Source organism: Lithobates pipiens, unplaced genomic scaffold (assembly GCF_037356315.1).
Source record: "Lithobates pipiens isolate NorthernLeopardFrog02 unplaced genomic scaffold, aLitPip1_a1.2 Scaffold_19, whole genome shotgun sequence".
Lineage (NCBI taxonomy): Eukaryota > Metazoa > Chordata > Amphibia > Anura > Ranidae > Lithobates > Lithobates pipiens.
Window position 1 is genome coordinate 553,644,107 of NW_027507764.1, and position 23,217 is coordinate 553,667,323.

Here is a 23,217-nt window from a genome sequence, read left to right on the forward strand (position 1 = left end):
ACGTATCGTGAGAGCAAACGCTGTTGCTGTCAAGATAAATAAATCAGTGCTGCAGCTGAATGGTGTACCTGAAAATAAAATAATGGTTAACAATAGAACACAGTAAACAGTAAAATATAAAAGAATTACATACCTGTAAAGCAAACATGATAAAAAATAGTAACAATAAAACATTGCAGTTAAAAAAATACAGTAAAACAGAGCAGAACAATAGAGAGAGAACAATAGAGAGAGAATAGAGAGAATAAAACAACAACTATTTTTGGCTTTTTTATCTGATATTTTCTTTGTTTTTTAAAATGTATTTTTACACTTTTATTTGTAACTGTAACGGGTCCAGGTTTGCGTCTCTAAAGATGTGATGGCATCTTTGGAGACCCTGTGAAAGTGTGTCCTAGCCTGTGCAGTGCTGTACCCTACGCTAACACTCCACTAGTGTATTGTAGCGTTCGAAACATTCACTGATGCAGAGACCATGTTGGTCAGGACAGGAGGTTCAACAATAGCAGGTGTCACGCCTAAATCCGCACTTGCTACAGACACTAAATCTTCTTTGGGGTGATCGATTGGTAGGGGGACCAGGGAGGACATAAGGGAAAAGCCTGCCATGCAGCCGGCTCACTGCATTTGCATTGGGAAGTTGGGCCATAGCTCCGGCTGGAAACAGAAGGGCTGTGATGATCTCTGCCTGGAATTTAACGAAGGATCCAGTTCGTCCTGAAGCTTTGTATAGCACATTCAGCAGAGCCAATTGGAATAAGTATACAGACACTTTTTTTGTACCAGCTTCTGGCCTTACAGGCAATTAAGTAGGGCTCCATCAACTGGTCGTTGAGGTCCAGCCCTCCCATATTAATGTTGTAATCATGGACACAGTGGTTTCTCCACAACATCAGTTGCCGTTAGAATTTGGACCGTCATGTTTGTGTGAAGGGAGGACAGAGCGAAAACATTCTTATTATCCTTTCACTTCACAGTGAGCCAATTATTACATCTCAAGCAGGCTCTCTCCCCCAGCCTAAAACAGGAATCTACAAGCTGCTGGGGTAAGCCCCGGTAATTAGATCGCACAGTGCCACATGCGCCAATTCCATGATCAAACAAGTGACTAAAAACTGGCAATAATTGTCCACATACAAGTGGTACCCCTTTCCGAATAAGGGTGACACCAAGTCCCACACACTCTTACCAGCACTCCCTTTGTAGTCTGGGCAGTTCTCCGGCTCTACGTATCTAACTTCCCTTGTAAACCATAAAAATATATGTATAGCCTGTTGCCCTGTCACAGAGCTTATACATCTTGACCCCATATCTGGCACGCTTGCTGGGAAGATACTGTTTGAATGACAAGCGGCCTGAAAACGTAATCAGGGACACATCAACACAGACAATTTGATCCAGGGTAAACAAGGCTGCAAATTGTTGGTTGAAGTGGTTTTGAATGTTGTAGAGTCAACTGTATCCAGAGTCACCCCGAGGATGACAGAGTCCATTGTCATTGAAATGCATGAACCACAAGATCTGCTCATATTGTGTCCTGGTCATGGAGGCAGAGAATACAGGCATATAGTGAATTGGGTCAGTGGACCAATAGGACTGCAACTCACTTTTTTTAGTTATGCTCATACGGAGGGATAGGCCCTGGAAGGTCTTAAATTCAGAGACAGTAATAGGTCTATAATCTCTGGCAAGGGTCAACTGGGTATTAGTGGTGATGAATTGACCAGCATACAAATTGCTTTAGTCCACAATAGATCTATAGAGATCTTCCGCGAAAAAACAGTGAATAAAAATCAAGTGACGTAAAATCCACTGCTTCCACCTGAATTCCGGGTTGGCCAGTGAATGGGGGAAGTACGGGTGCTGCAGAAATGGTGGGCTCCCAATTCAGATGGGCAAATGCAGTAGGAAGGGCACTATGGGCTCGGCGGCCTGTCTTTGTCTTCTTGGTGGCTGCGGAACACTTGTGCTAACCAACTCACCAGCCTGAACTGTTCCTATAGGACTGGCCACATCATCAAGTGTTACTGCAATGCTGGATGTACGACCAAGATGTACTAGATCGCTGGTGCTTGCCAGCTCACCAGAAGGATGAGCTGCACTAGTACTAGCTCTCTGCTCCATACGAGAGCCCTACGGTTCTTACACCTCAACAACAGCAGAAGAACGAGGTCCGGTACTCCTGACCTTGGCAGGGACCACTACTCCATCGTCAGAGCTATCTGTCAGGGTGCCGCTGCTGTCTACAGGATCGTATTCTGAGCCTGAATCTGACAGATGAGTGACTTCCTCTTCACTGTCATCTGTCATGCTTAGAAACGTGTAGGCCTCTTCACTAGTGTACCTTCGATTGGACATTTTGGCCTCTAAATTTACTGGTACAGTAGTGAGACTCACAGGAAAAAAGAGCACCTGACTGTCAGTGATTGCTTCAAACAGTACCAAAAAAACAGTTAGCGTTCGCAGGGATCAGGTCTGACTCTGCGAATGCTGCAGTTATGTGTTTAGTGTTTTGTAAGGGACAGTGATCGATTGATACTGCACTTGGGTGGGCTGGGCTGAGGGGCTAAACGCAGGTGCTAGCAGGTATCTGGGCTGATCCCACTAACACTGCATTTTTGGAAACCCTAAACTGCTGGGGATGCTAGTATAGATCTGATCAGATCAAAGATATTGATCCATTCAGACACTATACTACTAAGGGAGGTGTATGGTGCGTGCGTGGGTGTTAGCAGTACTGGCACTATTCAGATGCTGCCTGGGGCAACGCAGACCCTAACTGATGCTAAAACCTATCTGATATCACCCACCGGTTGATCAGGGGGTTAAACCTTTATTTAGGTAATGTGCGGCGGGTACCCTGATGTTATAAAAAAATTACTAACTAACCAGCGTCACTTGTAACACTAATACGTGATCACTGGCGACAGGGGGTGATAAAGGGGTTAAACCTTTATTGGGGAAGTTAGGGGGGTACCCTAAAGCTACATGGGCCTACCACTAACTGCCCTAATGCTGATTAGTGTCACAAATGACACAGTACAGCGATCAGTGAAAAATCTGGCAACTGCACTGTATCAAAACTGTGACAGGGAGTGAAGGGGTTAACTGGGGGGTGATCGGGGGGTGACAAAAGTACCTACTGGTGAGCTCTGTCATTTCAAGAAGACCATTGTTTCTAATATTTAGGGACTCCCCAAAACACACACGTCCCCACACAATGTCCCCAAATAATAAAAACACATGTCCCCCACATATGTCCCACTAAAATCACATGTCCCAGTGATTATCTGCACACATATGTCCGTGATCACCTGCACACATCTGTACATGATCATTTGCATACATGTGGCCGTGATCATGAACAAACCAATTATTATACACTTATCTGAATTTTTTTACCAAAAACATGTAGCAGAATACATTTTGGCTTAAATTTATGACAAAATTCGATTTTATTGGATTTCTTTTAAAATAGAAAGAAGAAAATATTGTTTTTTTTTCCAAATTTCCGCTTATATCGCAAAATATAAAGTCGTGAATAAATACCACCAAAATAAAGCTCTATTTGTGCAAACAAAATGATAAAAATTTCATTTGGGTACAGCGTATCATGGCCGGGAAATTGTCATTGAAAGTGCGAGAGCGCTGAAAGCTGAAAATTGTGCTGGGAAGGAAGGGGGTGAAAGTGCCCTGTATTGTAGTGGTTAAGCAACAGACAGCTTGGATTCATGAAAGACAAGTTCTCAAACAAACCTGATTTCTTTTTATGAGGAGGCAAGTAAAACCTTGGACAGAAGGGTGGCTGTGGACGTGGTGTTGTGAATTCATGAAGAAATACATTTAATATTCGCTGGCAGAGATGAGGGATTTCAGTAGGCCTAAAAAAAGGTGGATGAACTATAATGTTGATATTATTGAACTGTGACCTCTTGGAGACCTTTAACCACTTTCAGACCGGATCATTTTGCTGGTAAATGACCAGAGGTCTTTTTACAATTTGGCACTGTGCTGCTTTAACTGGTAATTGCGCGGTCATGCAATGTTGTACCCAAACAAAATTTGCGTCCTTTTCTTCCCACAAATAGAGCTTTCTTTTGATGGTATTTGATTGCCTCTGCGATTTTTTTTTTTTGCGATATAAACATAAAAAGACCGCAAATTTTGAAAAAAAATGATATTTTCTACTTTTTGTTATTAGAAAAATCCAATAAACTCAATTTTAGTCATACATTTAGGCCAAAATGTATTCAGCCACATGTCTTTGGTAAAAAAAAAGTCAATAATTGTATATTTATTGGTTTGCGCAAAAGTTGTCACATCTACAAACTAAGGTACGTTTTCTGGAATTTACGCAGCTTTTAGTTTACGACTGCCTATCTCATTTCTTGAGGTGCTAAAATGGCAGGGCAGTACAAAACCCCCCCAAATGACCCCATTTTGGAAAGTAGACCCCCTAAGGAAATTGATAAGAGGCATGTTGAGCCCATTGAATATTTTATTTTTTTGCCTCAAGCGATTGAATAATGACAAAAAAGAAATTTTTTTTTTTTTTACACAAAGTTGTCACTCAATGATATATTGCTCACACATGCTATGGGCATATGTGAAATGACACCCCAAAATAAATTCTGCTGCTTCTCCTGAGTACGGGGATACCACATATGTGGGACTTTTTGGGAGCCTAGCCGCGTACGGGGCCCCGAAAACCAAGCACCGCCTTCAGGCTTTCTAAGGGCGTAAATTTTTGATTTCACTTCTCACTACCTATTACAGTTTTGAAGGCCATAAAATGCCAAGATGGCACAAACCCCCCCCAAATGACCCCATTTTAGAAAGTAGACACCCCAAGCTATTTGCTGAGAGGCATGTTGAGTCCATGGAATATTTTATATTTTGCCACAAGTTGCGGGAAAATTACAAACTTTTTTTTTTTTTTCACAAAGTTGTCACTAAATGATATATTGCTCACGCATGCCATGGGCATATGTGAAATGACACCCCAAAATAAATTCTGCTGCTTCTCCTGAGTACGGAAATACCACATGTGTGGGATTTTTTGGGAGTCTAGCCGCGTACGGGGCCCCGAAAACCAAGAACTGCCTTCAGGTTTTCTAAGGGCGTAAATATTTGACTTCACTCCTCACTACCTATTACAGTTTTGAAGGCCATAAAATGCCAAGATGGCACAAAACCCCCACAAATGACCCCATTTTAGAAAGTAGACACCCCAAGCTATTTGCTGAGAGGCATGTTGAGTCCATGGAATATTTTATATTTTGCCACAAGTTGCGGGAAAATTACAAACTTTTTTTTTTTTTTTTTTTTCACAAAGTTGTCACTAAATGATATATTGCTCACGCATGCCATGGGCATATGTGAAATGACACCCCAAAATAAATTCTGCTGCTTCTCCTGAGTACGGGGATACCACATATGTGGGACTTTTTGGGAGCCTAGCCGCGTACGGGGCCCCGAAAACCAAGCACCGCCTTCAGGCTTTCTAAGGGCGTTACAGTTTTGAAGGCCATAAAATGCCAAGATGGCACAAACCCCCCCAAATGACCCCATTTTGGAAAGTGGACACCCCTAAATTTAGGGGTACACTAGTGAGACTAGGTAATAAATGGCGGGTGCCCTGAAACTATAAAAAAATAACTAACCAACCAGCGTCACCTGTAACAGTTATATGGTGATCACTGGTGAAAGGGTTAACTAGGGGGCAATCAGGGGGCTTTATGCGGTAGTATATGGGGGTCCCTGGCGCTATAAAAAGCTGCGGCGAACCTAAATACCTACCTGCCTAACTAGCGTCACCTGTGACACTAATACAGCGATCAGAAAAACGATCGCTTATTAGGCTGGGTTCACACTGGAGCGATGCGGGAACGCCACGAATCCGCGGCGGGTTCCCGCATCACATGCCTCCCGGCGGCAGTTCACACTGCCCTATGCGAACTGCTGGGAGTGTCAGTGAAATGTTAATGACACCCCCAGATCAGTTCGCATATCGCAGTGCGATCTGCAAACTCGGATCGCATGGTGTGAACACCCATGCGATCCGATTCTGCTGCGGACCAAAAAAAGGGTCCCGTGCGAGTTTGCGGCGGGTGCGACACGAATTCAGCCATACTATCTGTATGGCTGAACTCGAATCGCACAGAGATCGGATGTGATTTGCACTGCAGTGCGGTGCGAATCACATTCGTTCTCATAAACCGCTGCAATGTGAACCCAGCCTTAGTGACACTGGCGACGGGGGGTGATCACGAGGTTAAACCTTTATTGGGGGGGTTAGGGGGGTACATTAGAACTAAAGGGGGCTAACCCTAACTGCCCTAACAGTTATTACAGTCACAAATGACACCAATGCAAAAAAATAAAAATAAAAAATAAAAAAATGACATTGGTGTCACTGTGACTGGGGGGCAGGGGTAATTGGGGGGGTGATCGGGGGGGTGTGAGTGTGCCTGGCATGTTCTACTGTGAAGTGTCGTGTTGGTGCAACTCACCGATCCTCTCTCCTCGGTGTCGGAATGAAAAATACCGACACGAAGGGAGATTACATCACTTCCTCTCCTGTGTTTACATTACAGGAGAGGAAGTGATGTCACGAAGGATTTCTATTCGTCGGGAGCGATCGCGAGGGGGTGGCCATGAATGAATGGCCGCCCCCTCATCCCGGATCGCTCGCGAACGAATACCGACCGCCGCAGGCACCGGGCGGGGGCCCGATCGGGCCCCCGACCCGCGGGAAGGCAGGGACGTACAGGTACGCCCATATGCCTGCCCGTGCCATTCTGTCGACGTACATCGTCGTGCGGCGGTCGGGAAGTGGTTAAAGCAGAGTACAAGATCTCACAGGTTTTTCCAAATGTTAAAAGGATTAGTTCTTTTTAAACTTTTACAAAACCTGTGTTGAAACAAGAGACTGAAACAATGGTATTTTCTGTCACCAAACAAAAAGCTGTTTACTTATTTTGTTGGTTAGAGTGAGAAGACCAAACTTGCATAAGTATTTATCGCATGGAAATAACCCTTATTTAGAAAACCCCATTGTGCGTAAGTAAAAAGACTGTTTGGACAATATACAACCATGCAAATAGCTCACACCTTATCCAACAAAACCTATTGAAGGACACAACTAAACCATTTAATCATTTATTGGAAGCTCAGAGTTCATCTCAAAACATGCTGTAAGATTCATATACCAGTATCATCCATATTTTTCTAAGCCATTCAAATTATACATAGGTCGCAACAGAGATATTATAATGTTAGTATCTAATGATCTAAAGAACTTTGTCATAAAGAAATTATATATGAAAGTGTGATTATAAATAGAAGTGTTTTAGCAACGAATTAGCATGATAAAAAACATATAATCGTGATTATAACTGTATAAGAATTTAACCTATGTTTAGATAAACAAATATTGATTGGATACCCGAATTATACATGTATCCATATAGATAATAATTGTATGTGATATTGTTTGATATATATCTAACCTGTGTCCTTTAGAAATGGACTAAAGATTAACAGATATACATTGATATGCATATATATCACCATTTTATGCAAGTGATTTATCTAAATTATGTTAAGCGTATTTTATATATACTATCATTCCTGAACACTCAAGATATATTCGTTAGAACATATATAAACAACGAACGCATATTATAGAAATAAAAATATTAACTTAAAGAGATACAACACCAAACACATGTGAGACACCTGGTGGTTGAAGGTGCTATTACCTTAAAATCACGAGACTACTGGGAAAGGTGATCATTAAGTCTGCCTGCCAATAGGAAAGGGACACATACCCTCTGGGCAGAACTTAGTATAATTTTATGATCGTTTTGTTTAAGAGGATATTTACGAAACTAAAAAGATGGTCAGGAAATAAAGAAGGAAAAGGAAAGAAAGCTCGGAGGAGAGCTGGGGGGAGAGAGTCAGGGGGAAGCTTAGGGACCCCCCCCCCTGAGAAGGGACACTGGAAGACATGCATGAATACACATTTTTACATTCATGAAGATCCCTGCTCCTTGGAACTTGGAGGTGACACAAAGTAATTCCTCTGTAAGAGAATCCATGCTGAAAGCCACGGCAGCCATCTTAAAATTCCTGGTAACCAACACTCCACACTAATAGCCATATTGGAAATGGGTAAATATATGTTTATCATCTATTCTATGTTCTCTTAAATATTGAATTTTTTGAATATTCTATTATTGAAAATATTTCTCCCGAATCAATAACCGCCTTTTAGATTTTTCTCTAAATGTAATTTTTCATTATAAATTTCTTTTTGCATAGATGCCAATTTTATTGACAAACAAATGTCTAATTTATTTCACATTGTTAACCACTTACTTACCTGCAGTATAGTAACGGTTGGACGTGTGAAATACAGACATTCTGTTTAATTGTCAATTATCAAAAGGTTATTGATTCTACCGAGAAGTGATAATGGTGATAATTGGGTCCAAGGTACTACTACACCCAGTTTGAGGGTGTTTCCAGTAATTGTCAAAATGATCAAGTAATGCAATCTGTATTTTAATATTTCATGTAAAGATTTGTCTTTTGTCAACCAATAAATGTAACTATTTTGTATGATCACTCGTCTCCGTGAACAAGTTTCACATATATTGACTGTATCTTAAAAATATCTTCGTTAAAAATTACTTAGTAAATATTGTGCGGGAAAATTTCCTTAAAAAGCACAACAGTGGTATACCTGGATTTTGCAAAAGCATTTGATACAGTTCCACACACAGCTCATGTGTAAGGTAAAGTCTACAGGCTTGGAAAGATCAATTTGTAAATGGATAGAAAACTGGCTAAAAAAACGAATTCAGAGAATAGTGGTCAATGGTTCTTACTCTGAATGGTCTAAGGTTATCAGTGGTGTACCCCAAGGTTCAGTGATGGGACCCTTACTTTTTAATATCTTTAAAATGATATTGGGTCTGGGATTAAAAGTACCATTTCAGTCTTTGCAGATGACACCAAGCTATGCAGTGGAATAACGTCCTTACAGGATGTCTCTGTCAGGGCTGGCTCAGCCCTTCCTTCTCTGAGCTTGCCGCTCAGCTGTTGGCTAATTGCCAGCTCCTATCTCTCGCCACAGTTACCCAGCTGTTGTTGATTCTGCTTGTCAGTCCTGCCTACTTAAGCCATCCAGCTCACTTGATCTCTGCCTTCGCCTTGGTCACATCACAAGAAACCATTGCCTGCGTTCCTGTTTAAAGACTGGCTTTGCTGACATCCTTTCTGGCACCTTATCCTGCTTGCTGTTCCTCTACTTGGATCCCTGAACTCTAGCTTGGCTGACTACCCAATCCGGTTACTGGACTCTGGCTATGCTTTGACTATGTTTACTCTATTTACCTTTTTATTTTTATTAATAAACAAGTGTGATTTTACTGTACTTCTGTTTTGGTCTGGTTCATGGTTTCTGTCAGTCTCCAACTTACAAGCTGACCTCAATGTACTGTCTAATTAGGCAACTAAGTGGCAAATGAGGTTTAATGTTTTTAAATGTAAAGTTATGCACTTGGGAGATAAGAATATGCATACATCATACATACTGGGGGGGGGGGGGGCGTAGAACTGGGGGAAACAATGATGGAGAAGGATCTGGGGGTTCTGGTAGATCATAAGCTCAATAATAACATGCAATGCCAAGCTGCAGTTTCCAAAGCGAGCAAAGTCCTTTCTTGTATTAGGAGAGGTATGGACTCCAGAGAGAGAGATATCATTTTGCCCCTGTACAAATCATTAGTAAGACCTCATCTGGAATATGCAGTTCAGTTTTGGGCACCAGTTCTCCAAAAGGATATTGGGGAACTGGAGAAAGTGCAGAGAAGAGCAACCAAACTGATAAGAGGCATGGAGGAACTCAACTATGAGGAAAGATTCGAGAAACTGAATTTATTCCCTATTGAGAAGAGGAGATTAAGGGGGGATATGATCAACATGTACAAATACATAAGTGGTCCATATAATGAACTTGGTTTTGCGTTCATCACTTCAAAGTTATCACAGAGGACAAGGGGGCACTCTTTATGTCTAGAGTAAAAAAGATTTTATCTCCAAATACGGAAAGGTTTCTTCACAGTATGAGCTGTGAAAATGTGGAATAGACTCCCTCCAGAGGGGGTTCTGGCACACTCAGTAGATTCCTTTAAAAAAGACCTGGATTATTTCCTAAATGTACATACTATACCTGGGTAATAACATTTATAGGTAAAGTTGATTCGAGGAAAATCCGATTGCCTCTCGGAGGAACAGGAAGGAATTGTTTCCCCTACTGTAGCAAATTGGAGCATGATCTGCTGGGCTTTTTGCCTGCCTCTGGATCAACCGTGGATATAGGATTGGGTAGATGGGATTATATTTATTTTTTATTTTTTGGTTGAACTAGATGGACTTGTGTCTTTTTCAACCTGACTATGTATCTATGTTTAGCCTGAAAGAACTGATTTTTTTATCGTTAAAGAGTATCTGCAGTCTGCTCACATCATTTGTTATAAAAACATCTTTGCCATTCTAAAGCTTCCCTTCAACCACTTTGTATATTATTTTATATATAATGTGATTCTGTACTTACCAAATATGCTGCAGAAATCTCCCTCCACTGAGTCTGGCGGCATCCATTTTAGCTGAAGTTGCTGCCTGTTTACTTCCTGGATTTACACAGACACAAAGAGGCATACCTCCAGCTCTGCAGCTCTCATTGGCCCTCTTATGACTCACCCTCTTCCTTCCTGGCAAACTCTCACCAGAGTGAGAGAGAGAAGCATATGATGTCATAAGCCTAGGCTTTTTACAAGACAAGAAACAGGAAGTGGGCTGTATAAGTTATTTACTGGCAGAAAAAAAAATGTTTGACTATCCAAAGTTAAAACAACAAGGGCAGAGGATTTAATAGATGGAAAGTTGAAAAAAATGACTTAAGTTGCACTTTAAGTCAGATCACTTTATGGTTCTTTTGTTGTTAACTAAAGCTCTAGATCACTCAAGGATGCATCATCCTGTTACCGGACATAATATCCAAAATTCTCCAACATGTGACTGGTAATTCCAACCGGCTGGTCTATAAATACTCACAGGGCACTTTTTATTATTACAGCCCTCAGAATAGAGCATGCAGCTGGCTGAACAGATGATGTTAAAGGTTCTCTCCGCTCAATAATAAACATTTTTCATGTTGCCTGCTTACAGACCTGGCCTTCACTTTGTACAGTGGACCTTTCATGTAAGATCTCTTCTCAGTTTCTCAACCCTCAGTAGTTCTAAAAAGGGAGGTTGCGTAGTACTTTTAAAGCCTAAGTGCAGCCAGAAACAGAAAAATCAGCACAAGGGACCTAACTTAAAGTCAGTAGAATGCATCCCTTGTGCTTATTCCTCTGCTGTTAGTAGTAACCCTCCTGCATCCAGCTACCCCTCTTCCCTGGCACTGTGCCAGGAGATTATAGCAGTGGGGGGTGAAGGGGGGCAGGATGGTGAAGCAGCCCATGATAGTGGTCAGCCAATAGGAACATGTGGAGCATGGTAGTGTTGCAGCTTTGCTTGGTCAGAAGAACAGCTGGTGATTTGGCCATTTTGGTTTCTGAGGCTGCTACTAGGGTTGAGCTGAAGTCCAAACCCTATTCAGGATTATAACCTTATTATATGACATTGACCTATTATGGCCATGTGGCTATATTAGGTCAATGATGTCAAGAGCATCTGTGCTAGGCTTGTGCAATCCGTTTCGTAACGAATCGAAATTCGCTGGAATTTTGCATCTTTCGGACATTCTGATGCATCCGAATGTCCGAAAAAAATAAATAACGAAAAACAACGAATACGAAAGAAATATAACGAATGAATTCAAATTAATTCGACATGATTCGGTAATTCTTTAAAGATCTAATGAAACAAAAGGTCAGCTCAAAGTAAATCTTATAGTCCAATCAGCTAATTAGTTTTGTTAGAAGGGTGATGTATTGTATTTGAGCCGAGGAGAAGAGACGTTGTCATTGTGTGTGTTAAAAGATTCAATAAACAAACGACTTTCCAAACTACGAATCATTATCACGAATGTCTATACATACATAAATAGCGAATTTCAATGAATACGAAAAAATGAATTCGACACTCTACGAATAATAACGAATTATCCGAAAACGTATTAACGTAACATAACGAATATAACAGAACAAAATGATGTATTTTACGAATGACATCGAACCGAAACTAAACGAAATTTTCCGTTGTGCACATGTCTAATCCCTGCCCTGAAATGTACATGAAACTGCAGGACAGGGAATCCCCAATCTGCAGCTCATTGGCCTCTCAGTGATAGCTGCCTTTTGGGTTCATCTCCCATCTGCAGCTCACTGGCCTTTCATTGACAACTGCCTTCCGACTTCATCACTCATCTGCAGCTCATTGGCTTATCATTGCCAAGTGCCTTCCAGGTTCACCTCCATCTGTAGCTCATTGGCCTATCATTGGCAGCTGCCTTTCTGGTTCATCCCCCTTCTGCAGCTCATTGGTCTATCATTGACAGCTGTTGTCTTGGTTCATCCCCCATCTGCTGCTCATTGGCCTATCATTGACAGGTGCCTTCCAGGTTCAGACCAGACCCAAGCTCATGCTTAATTGCTGCAGTGATGTGTGCCCGCACCTTTTACCCACCAGCTCTGCTTATATTTTGTGATAAGGTCACTTTAAGCCACAGCCTGAAGTAACCGAATACTTTGCAAAACATTGTAAATTGAATTACCTCAATTTATGGTGATGATTAACAGAGTCCAAAATACACACCTCAAGAGGATTTAATCGTTTATTTTTAATGATAAATGCAGATGTAATTTATCTAACGGTCAATCTGTTATGTTACGCCACTTCAAGCAAGGCACAATAATTATATTTTGACAATAATATGCTAAAATGTAAACAAGGCCTGTGACATCTGTCTGCAGTCAGTGCAGTTTTATTACTTATTACATTATTACAATGTTTTTGCAGAATGCTAATTGTGTTTAATGCTCCTTCCTGTGGGCTGATCTTATCTGTTAAAAAAAAAAAATCGAAAAAAAAAAAAATGACAATACTGTCTTCTTTAAAGTGAGCAAGAGTGCATAAAATAGCTGAAATTAATTAATAGGATCTTAGCCCTTGTACACACGGTCGAACATTATGACAACCAAATCGGTTGGATTTTGTCTGACGGATTTTGTCCGAAACTGTTGCATACACACGGTCGGACAAAGGTGTCGGAAAATCTGATTGTACATAACGTGATGACGTTATTTTGTTACGACGGGACTACGTTCAGGCTAGTAGCCAATAGCTTTGGTCTAGGAATTTGATCTGAGCATGCGTAGCACTTTGTCCGTCAGAGTAGGCTACACATGATCGGAGTATGTCCGATCGGAGCATTTTGTCGGAAAATTTTACGGATAAGTTTGAAAGCTTGGTCCGTCGGATACTCCGACAGAAACAGTCCGATGGAGACCACACACAGTCGGATTATCCGACAAAACAGTCCGATAGGACACATTCCGTCGGAATCTCCGACCGAGTGTACAAGGGCTAAGGATGAACTTGGGTTGGTCCAAACCTAGAAATTAGGTGTCTTTTCCAGGCCAATATGTGCCGCAGCTGCACGGATACATGAGGGCAGGGATACTTGTGACCTAGTATGACAACATGGCCATATTAATAATCTCTAGCCTGCACTTCATTGGCCCAGCAAAAACATCAAATTTTCAGGTTTGGCTGAACCTGGGTTCTGATTGAACCCAATCGCGACCCCAAGCTTGTCATTGTTAGGCACCAATCAGTAGCTTCAGATCATGGGCCCTGGTGCAGCCTGAGAGCCCCAAGCAGTTTAATACAACTTTTAGCCTTCCAAGTAATTGAACAGTCAGGCTCTATCACATCACCCCATGTAACTCTCAGTTTATTACAGAGTATCTAGTGAAAACTAAATCTGGTCATTCTCTGAGAGATGTCTTCCCATCAATTGCCAGCTTTTGGAGTCAGGTTCACCTTTCCCAGACTAGCAGCTACTGTATACCAGTGGTTTCTTATTTTATTTTAAAGTGGTCTCCAAACCATGGTCCGTTGCTTGATGTAGACCAGCAACTGCAATGAGAAGGTCCTGCATTTTGGGCTTTTTCATTGCAAGCCACAGTGAGGGAGCCACTGTATGCAGAGTGGTGGAAGGTGCCAGGTGCTGGAACAGGGAGCATTTCAACACCAAGCAATGTAACAGAAACCATGGGACGGAATGATCTCCTTCCCAATGGTGCCTGGATAGTCCCAGATGTGACACCATCGAAATGAGCAGAATGAGACATGGAGCTCACACACAGGTAAGTCCCACTGAACACCAATGCTGTGGTGGACATTTCCCACTGATGCGGGCCACCAATCCCCCCAATAACAGAGGAGCACAATTTCTCCCAATGATACAAGGGACCATTCCTCCCACTGACACAGGAGCACCTTTCCTCCCAATGACACAGGAGCACCATATCTCCCAATTATTTCTCATACTGACACAAGGGCACCATTCTTCCCGCTGACCACTGCCACATGGGCACCATTCTTCCCAAAGACACATGACCTTGTTCCTTCCATTTTATGCTATCATTAAATGTGTTATAGTTAAAACACGTTTTGTGATAGTGGACCTTTAATGGCTGTAATATTTGATAGTTGCGCTAGTTTATCTGTATCTTGGACCATGTGTATCCTTATATACAGTATCCTTGTATATCCTTTTCAGACACTTTCATTGGTTTGCCTTTTGTTGGCCTTCCTCTGGAATTTATTGAGAAATGTTATCACCAGTTAAGATTTTTATTGTTTCAATTGTATCTATTTTATTTTTTTCTATCACCAACAGTAAAGCTAGCCATGCAAGACTCGAAATTCTGCTGATTTCTGCAGAATAGATTAAAATTCTAACTGTGGGTGGCTGTCAGCAGTCAACAAAAGTTGATTTAAAAATAGGCTGAAAATGATCAACTGTACAGTGACTGCATCCATACAGATGGACTCACTATTTGGGTATTCCGATAACCATGGGTGCTATGGCTCTCTGAGTACAACAGCCAGCAGGGGATAAAAATAATAGATTCCTCCATCCACACTGGATGTGGATGGAAGAATCTATTATTTTCTCCCATTCATATGCCGTTTATGGCCACACCTAATTTCTTACAACCCCCTTTGTTACATACAAAAAAAATGTTGTGCCTACTTACTATGAAATATCTGTATAGAGCAAAAATGTGTATAAAATAAGTTGTGCTTATAACATAAGTGATCCTGTAAGACAAATGAGAAAACACAAACGGTGCACTATTGCAAGGAAAGGATTGCAACAAAACGTGAAGAATCTGTAAATCAAAGTCTATATGAAAAAACTCTTCTTCAACAGTGAAAAATGTAGTAATTGAGTCTGAGGCAAGAAAAAAAACTGACAGTATGATTCCCAAAGTGTAGTAAAAGTCCAAGAATCCTTCAACCTTCACCCGAGAAGAGAAAGAGGATGAGACTGGAGGAGGGGGAGGGAAATCCTGGGATCAGAAGACCAAAACCACTCAGTGTGTGGGGACCCTTACCTGAACTGGTGGACCCCCTAAAGAGCAAGATCTAATGTGCCAGCATATTTAGCCCTCTGCAGGGTCTAACGAGCCTCCGTCCTCCTGGAGCACTCCAAACCCAGTGGGAATCCTCCGTGATGTCCTGATCGGGAATGGAGAGTCCGGTCTATGGAGCGCACTGTGACAAAGGTCACCAGTGCGAAGGCACAGAACACACTCCAATAGTGTAATATGGTTTAAAAAAAATCGATAACCTTTATTGCTAAAACAGAACAGACATAGCCGCATACAACATAAAAACAGCGAGTTTAAAAAAAAAAAAAGCACCCGTACATCCGGGTCATGTGGGGCGTAATGACGTCAGCGCATAGCACCGCCCTACATGTTTCGTCATACACTACGTCTTCCTTATACACTGAATAACTCTTAATTTAATGGCTGGGAATCATAATGAATCAATAAGGTCTAAATAGGAAGAAGCCCAGGATTGCCCCTTAAAGTCTGATAAAACGCTGGGAGAATGGATCAGTTGAATATATATAAAACCGCAAAAGTGACGTACCTCGCTGCGGCGACATGGGACAGAAGTCCCAAAGAAAACATGGCAAAGGGCACGGAAAAAAAAAATCAAAAAACGAGGGGGGTTGGGTATTCTTTTGTTTGGGACTGAGTTCAATTTTTGCCTGGAACTCCGCTTTAACTCCTTTTTTGTTGAGAAAAAACATTCCCTTTTAGGTGATCTGCTGTATGTACATTGAAGGGATTTAACAAAATTTGTGGCAGATTCCTACCTTTTGTTATTCTGAAAAAATAGCTGTTTGCTTGTCTGTGTTCACATGAATCTAATGGGAGTGATTTTATATTTTTTAATCTTCTGCTTCACTTACAGGTTTCTAATGGGGAAAGTGACAAGGTCTGCATCCCTTTAGAAGTGTTTTTTTCCTTTGGGAGTATCTCACCAAAAATGACATTTTTGTTGCAGGGAATGCCTAAAATCTGACTTATATTAGTGGGGTCTTTTGGGAAAATCAGTAAACCAAAGACACAAGCAGGAAATTACATATTGGGTGGGGGCACTCTATACACCATCTGTGTACAGAGCACCTCCAGGTTGCCATATTGCATTTTACAGAAAATTACAGCGTTGCAGATTGAAAAGGAAAGGTTTTTTTTTTTTTTAATAACAATCAATTACAATATGACTTGCAATTGTATACGCTATATACATTTTTGCTACCTTTTCCCCACAAAAGTGGATTTACTTGTTTTCACGAAAAAATAGCTGGTATGCTGAATGATACCAAAAAAATTATTTGATAAGGTTTGGTAACCGTGAGACCAGTATATACATATTAGGTTGTCTTCTTAATGTGCAACTTTACTATTTTTTTTATCAAGACCTCCAGGTCCTATGCTTTTCTTCCCTTTTCTTCTATTTCTCTTCTATCACTTGCTTGTATTTTTTGTTACATTGCCTCCTCTACGTCAATAGTATCTGTAGCAAAGTCCCGGGGCCCCTGAAGCCCAATGGTGCCCTCCAGAGTTAAGGACAGCTGACATCCTTCAGAGTAGAGTAGATTACAAGGCATGGTGGGTGTAAAGCAAGATGAACAGCTGGGCGCCAGACACGTTTTGAATGCAAACAGATTTATTGTCTCTTAAACAGAACTGTGGGAGGGAGGATTAGGGCCAGGACACCCTTAGGTAGATGGAATTTTAATTGGCAGACTCCGAGACTTCTGTAGGTAGACAACGTTACAGGTAAAGGCCTCCAGCCGGACACCATTTCTGTATGGGTAGGACCGCTGTCCCCTATGGCAACAATCTTGTAGCTGTTACTAGCGATAAAGATATTTAACTTTCTGCAACATGAACAGTTCTCTTCACCCCAAACTCACTCACTGTGGGTCTTCACTCAACGAACTCCCAGTCTCTCTCATTAGACTTCAGATCCACTAGCCACTGGATCCCCTGAGCTTTTTCACTGTAGCACTCAGTATCTTTCTCAAGCGTCACCCCCGATTCCCTGGCTTGGCACTCACAGATACTCCTCTAGCTTCACCCCTGCTGACAGGTTAGGTCCCTGGCTTGGCACTCCACAAGCGTCACCTCTGCTGTCCTGCTGGGTCCCTGACTTGGGACTTGCTGACAGTGGGGTCACTAGGGTTGGTGTCACGGGCAGCGGAAAAAACTGGTGTCACCCCCCTCCACCAACTATAGTCCCCCCTCAGTACAGACCCCCCTTTCACAGTATAGACCCCCCCACTAAGTACAGACCCCCCTCCCTCAGTACAGACCTCCCCCTCAGTACAGAGCCCCTCCCTGAGTATAGACCTCCTGCCTCATTACAGACCCCCCCATCAGTATAGACACCCCCCTCAGTGTAGACACCCCCCTCAGTGTAGACCCCCCCATCAGGATAGACCCCCTTAGTGCAGACCTCCTCAGTGTAGACACCCGCCTCAGTGTAGACCCCCCATCAGAATAGACCCCCTTAGTGCAGACCTCCCCCATCAGTATAGACACACCCCTCACCTCAGTGTAGACCCCCTCCATCAGTATAGACACCCCCCTCAGTACAGAGCCCCTCCCTCAGTATATACCTCCTGCCTCATTACAGACCCCCCCATCAGTATAGACACCCCCCTCAGTGTAGACACCCCCCTCAGTGTAGACCCCCCATCAGTATAGACCCCCTTAGTGCAGACCTCCTCAGTGTAGACACCTGCCTCAGTGTAGACCCCCCATCAGTATAGACCCCCTTAGTGCAGACCTCCTCCATCAGTATAGACACACACCTGATCTCAGTGTAGACCCCCTCCATCAGTATAGACACCCCCCTCAGTGCAGACCCCCCATCAGTATAAACACCCTCCTCAATGCAGACCTCCCCCATCAGTATAGACAAAAAGAAGAAATTATGCAGCGCTTATAAAAAAATGAAAATTAATACATAAAAGGTTCCACATAGTGTGATAATGTTTCCGATTTTTTAATTTAAAAAATGGTAAACAATTGAACACTCATGTCAATCAATGATAAATCGCATAAGATGGTACAATACTGTTGCTATTACTACAGTAGGTACCGCCGATATTGTGTCAATCTCGCTGTTATTAGCGGCGAAATTGACACCTGCGAGCCTCGTCATGGGAGCCAACACCGTGCTCTGTTGCTCCTCCCGCTCGATGCCCCCAATGGATTCCTATGGATGTGCGGCATCTCGTGGGGATGGCGAGCGCGAGAAGCACAGCCTCGCAGCAGTGATTTCCAGTGCATTCCCATGTGTGACCGAGTGACAGTGTAGAAAAACAGAGGATTGTCACCTTATCACAGGAAGTACCTGAACAAGGACCTACATTGTAAGATCACCAGTAGGGATGAGCTTCGTGTTGGAGTCGAACATAAGTTCGACTCGAACATCGGCTGTTCGCCCGTTTGGCGAATTCCGAACGTTATGGGCCGTTCGCGCCAAATTCGCGTGGCGCTCACGGCCCACAATGCACTGCGATGGTGCAGTGCATTGCTGGCTCATGATTGGCCAAGCATGCACTGTGACCCCGCATGCTTGGCCAATCACAGCGCCAGCAGCGAGGAGAGCCATGATTGGCCACAGGCAGGATGCCTGTGGCCAATCATAGCTCAGGCTGTGTAGTACACGCCCCACACTATATAAGGCCGCCAGCGCGGTGGCCTTGTGTAGTGTGTTGGCGTCTGTAGCAGTTAGTGGGTGTTCTGTGTACCTTCAACACAGTATACACCGATCGTTATCGGCCGATTTTTCGTTCTTGCTCTTCTGTAGTGGTTGTTGTCTGCGTGCCCTGACCGCAGTATACACCGCTATATTCACCTATATAGCTAGCTATATTTCTCTTTTTTAATAGAGCTTGCAGTCAGTGTTAGGAGATTGTGCGTGCTGTCTGCGTGCTCTGAACCCAGTATACACCGCTATATCCACCTATATAGCTAATTATCTTGCTCGTTTTAAATAGAGCTTGCAGTCAGTGTTAGGAGATTGTGCGTGCTGTCTGCGTGCTCTGAACCCAGTATACACCGCTATATCCACCTATATAGCTAATTATCTTGCTCGTTTTAAATAGAGCTTGCAGTCAGTGTTAGGAGATTGTGCATGCTGTCTGTGTGCTCTGAACCCAGTATACACCGCTATATCCACCTATATAGCTAACTATCTTGCTCGTTTTAAATTGAGCTTGCAGTCAGTGTTAGGAGATTGTGCGTGCTGTCTGCATGCTCTGAACCCAGTATACACCGCTATATCCACCTATATAGCTAACTATCTTGTTCGTTTTAAATAGAGCTTGCAGTCAGTGTTAGGAGATTGTGCGTGCTGTGTACCTTTAACACAGTATACACCGATCGTTATCGGGCGATTTTTCGTTCTTGCTCTTCTGTAGTGGTTGTTGTCTGCGTGCCCTGACCGCAGTATACACTGCTATATTCACCTATATAGCTAGCTATATTTCTCTTTTTTAATAGAGCTTGCAGTCAGTGTTAGGAGATTGTGCATGCTGTCTGCGTGCTCTGAACCCAGTATACACCGCTATATCCACCTATATAGCTAGCTATATTTCTCTTTTTTAATAGAGCTTGCAGTCAGTGTTAGGAGATTGTGCGTGCTGTCTGCGTGCTCTGAACCCACCGCTATATCCACCTACATAGCTCTTCTCTATTTGAGCCATCTGCCATCTGCAGGAGTTAGTGGAAGTTGTGTGTGCCTCCAGCACAATATACACTACCCAATTGCTGGTTTTCCCAACTCCCTTCAGGCCATTACCATGTCTGGAAGGCCAGCAAGGAGAGGCAGACAGGCGCGAGCCGATAAAAGAGGGCAAGCAGGCTCTGTGTCTAGAGACAACAGTGCTGGTCGTGGACGTGGTGCATTGTCATCATCAGCACGTGGCCATGGGACACGCTTGTCCTTCTTTTCGGCAGCTGGACATGTTGAGCCGCAACATGCCAACGACTTGGTAGAGTGGATGACCAAGCCCTCTTCATCCTCCTCATCGTCTCTCACCCAGGCTCAGGGTACTAGCAAAGCAGCTACCAACGCATCGTCTTCCCTCCTCTCAATGTCATCATCAGTGACTCCTTCCCTAGACCCACCACGTCCTCCTGAGGAGTCTCCTGAACTCTTTGAGCACAGTGTTGAGTACATGCTCCAGGAGGATGCCCAGTGTTTTGTAGGCTCTGATGATGATACTCAGTTAGAGGAAGGCAGTAGCGTGAATGCAGAGAGAGGGGATGCTCAAGAAGGACAGCAATCTGGCAGTCATGTTCCACAAGCTGCAGCATACTGCCAGGTTTGCTCCAGCGATGAAGAGGGAGGGGATGATGAGGGCACTGACTCCACGTGGGTGCCTGGTAGGAGAGAGGAGGAGGAGGAGGCACATGTCCAACGAGGCAGGATGCCCTCCGGGGGCCAGCTTAGGGGCAGCACACCGACTGAATCACACCGCAGAGCTCCGCCTGTGCAGGGCACTGCCTCTGCGCGTTATTCTAAAAGTTCTTTGGTGTGGGCCTTTTTTGAGACGAGTGCATCAGATCGCACCGCTGCTATTTGCAACATATGTCTCAAGCGTATCTCGCGTGGCCAAAACATCAGCTGCTTGGGCACCACATGCTTGACCAGACATATGTTGACCTGCCATGCAGCTCGTTGGCAAGCGTTCCTCAAAGACCCACACCAAAGAAAAAAGCGGACCTCTCCTTGCTCCTCATCAGCTGGGATCTCCAACCCCACTAGACCTTCAGTCCTCTCTGAAACCTGCTCTGAGAGGAATGAAGGTGTAGAATTAGGTGTGTCACAGCCAAGTGCTTCCGGGCACTCTGCTAGCAGTACACCTACGTCCGATTATAGCAGGCAAATGTCCCTGCCCCAGCTGCTGGACCGGCGAAAGAAGTTCACTCCCAGCCATCCACATGCCCAGCGGTTGAATGCTAGCTTGGCTAAATTGATAGCACTTCAACTGCTGCCTTTTCAGTTGGTAGACTCGGCCCCCTTCCATGAGTTTGTACAATGTGCGGTTCCTCAGTGGCAGGTCCCCAAACGCCACTTTTTCTCACGGAAGGCGATTCCGGCTCTCTACCGGCATGTGGAAAGCAATGTCCTCGCCTCGCTGGACAGGGCAGTCAGCGGTAAGGTGCATATTACTGCTGACTCATGGTCCAGCAGGCATGGACAGGGACGTTACCTGTCATTCACGGCCCATTGGGTCACTCTTCTGGCAGCTGGGAAGGATGCAGGACAAGGTGCAGTAGTGTTGGAGGTTGTTGCGCCACCACGCCTCCAAAATGCTACTATTGGTTGTGACACACCTCTCTCCTCCACCCCCTCCTCTTCTTCTTCCTCCATGGCCTCTTCCAGTGCTCTGTCCTCAGAACCAGCGGTGCTCCGTAGGCGTTCCAGGGGCTACGCAAGTACGCAGGCAAAACGATGCCATGCCGTGCTTGCGCTGGTTTGTTTGGGGGACAGGAGCCACACTGGGGCGGATGTTTTGTCAGCTCTGCAGGGGCAGGCCGAGAGGTGGTTGACGCCACGCCAGCTTAAGCCAAGAATGGTGGTTTGCGACAATGGCACCAACCTCCTCACCGCCCTCCGACAGGGACAACTGACCCATGTGCCTTGTGTAGCTCACATCCTTAACCTGGTGGTGCAGCAGTTCTTGGGCAGGTACCGGGGCTTACAGGATGTCCTGAAGCAGGCCAGGAAAGTCTGTGTGCATTTCCGCCGATCATTTAATGCCTGTGCTCGGCTGGCTGAGCTCCAAAAGGAGTTGAACCTGCTCAAGAACCTTCTTATATGTGACATGCCCACCAGGTGGAACTCAACGTTGGCCATGCTGCAGCGGCTGCACACGCAGCAGAGGGCCATCAATGAGTACCTGTGCGACTACGGCACCAGGACAGGGTCAGGGGAGCTCGGCTTTTTCTCACCACGCCAGTGGGGCATGATCAGGGATGCATGCACTGCCCTGTCACCGTTTGAGGAGGCCACAAGGATGGTGAGCAGTGACAGTGCATGCATCAGTGACACTGTACCTCTTGTCCACCTCTTGGAGCATACGCTGTGTGGAATAATGGACAGGGCACTTGAGGCAGCACAGAGGCAGGAAGAAGAGGACTTCCTTGCATCTCATGGCCCCCTTTATCCAGACAGTGTTCCTGCTGTGCCACCCATCACACAGGAAGAGGATGAGGTGGAGGAGGAGGAAGATGATTGTGTCAGCATGGAGGTGGAGGCTGGCACTTAGCATCAGCAGCAGTCTTGTAGGGATTATTTACAGTCCCAAGAAACCCGTGGACTTGTACGTGGCTGGGAGGAGGTAGCTGCGGATCATGTTGTCCTTAGTGACCCAGAGGACTCCGGACCGAATGCCTCAGCTAACCTACGCTGCATGGCCTCCCTGATCCTGCAAAGCCTGCAGAAGGATCCTCGTATTCTTCGGATCAAGGAGAGGGACCATTACTGGCTGGCCACTCTCCTTGATCCACGGTACAAGGGTAAGGTTGCCGACCTTATCTTGCCATCGCAGAGGGAGCAGAGGATGAGACATCTCCGGGAGGCCTTGCAGAA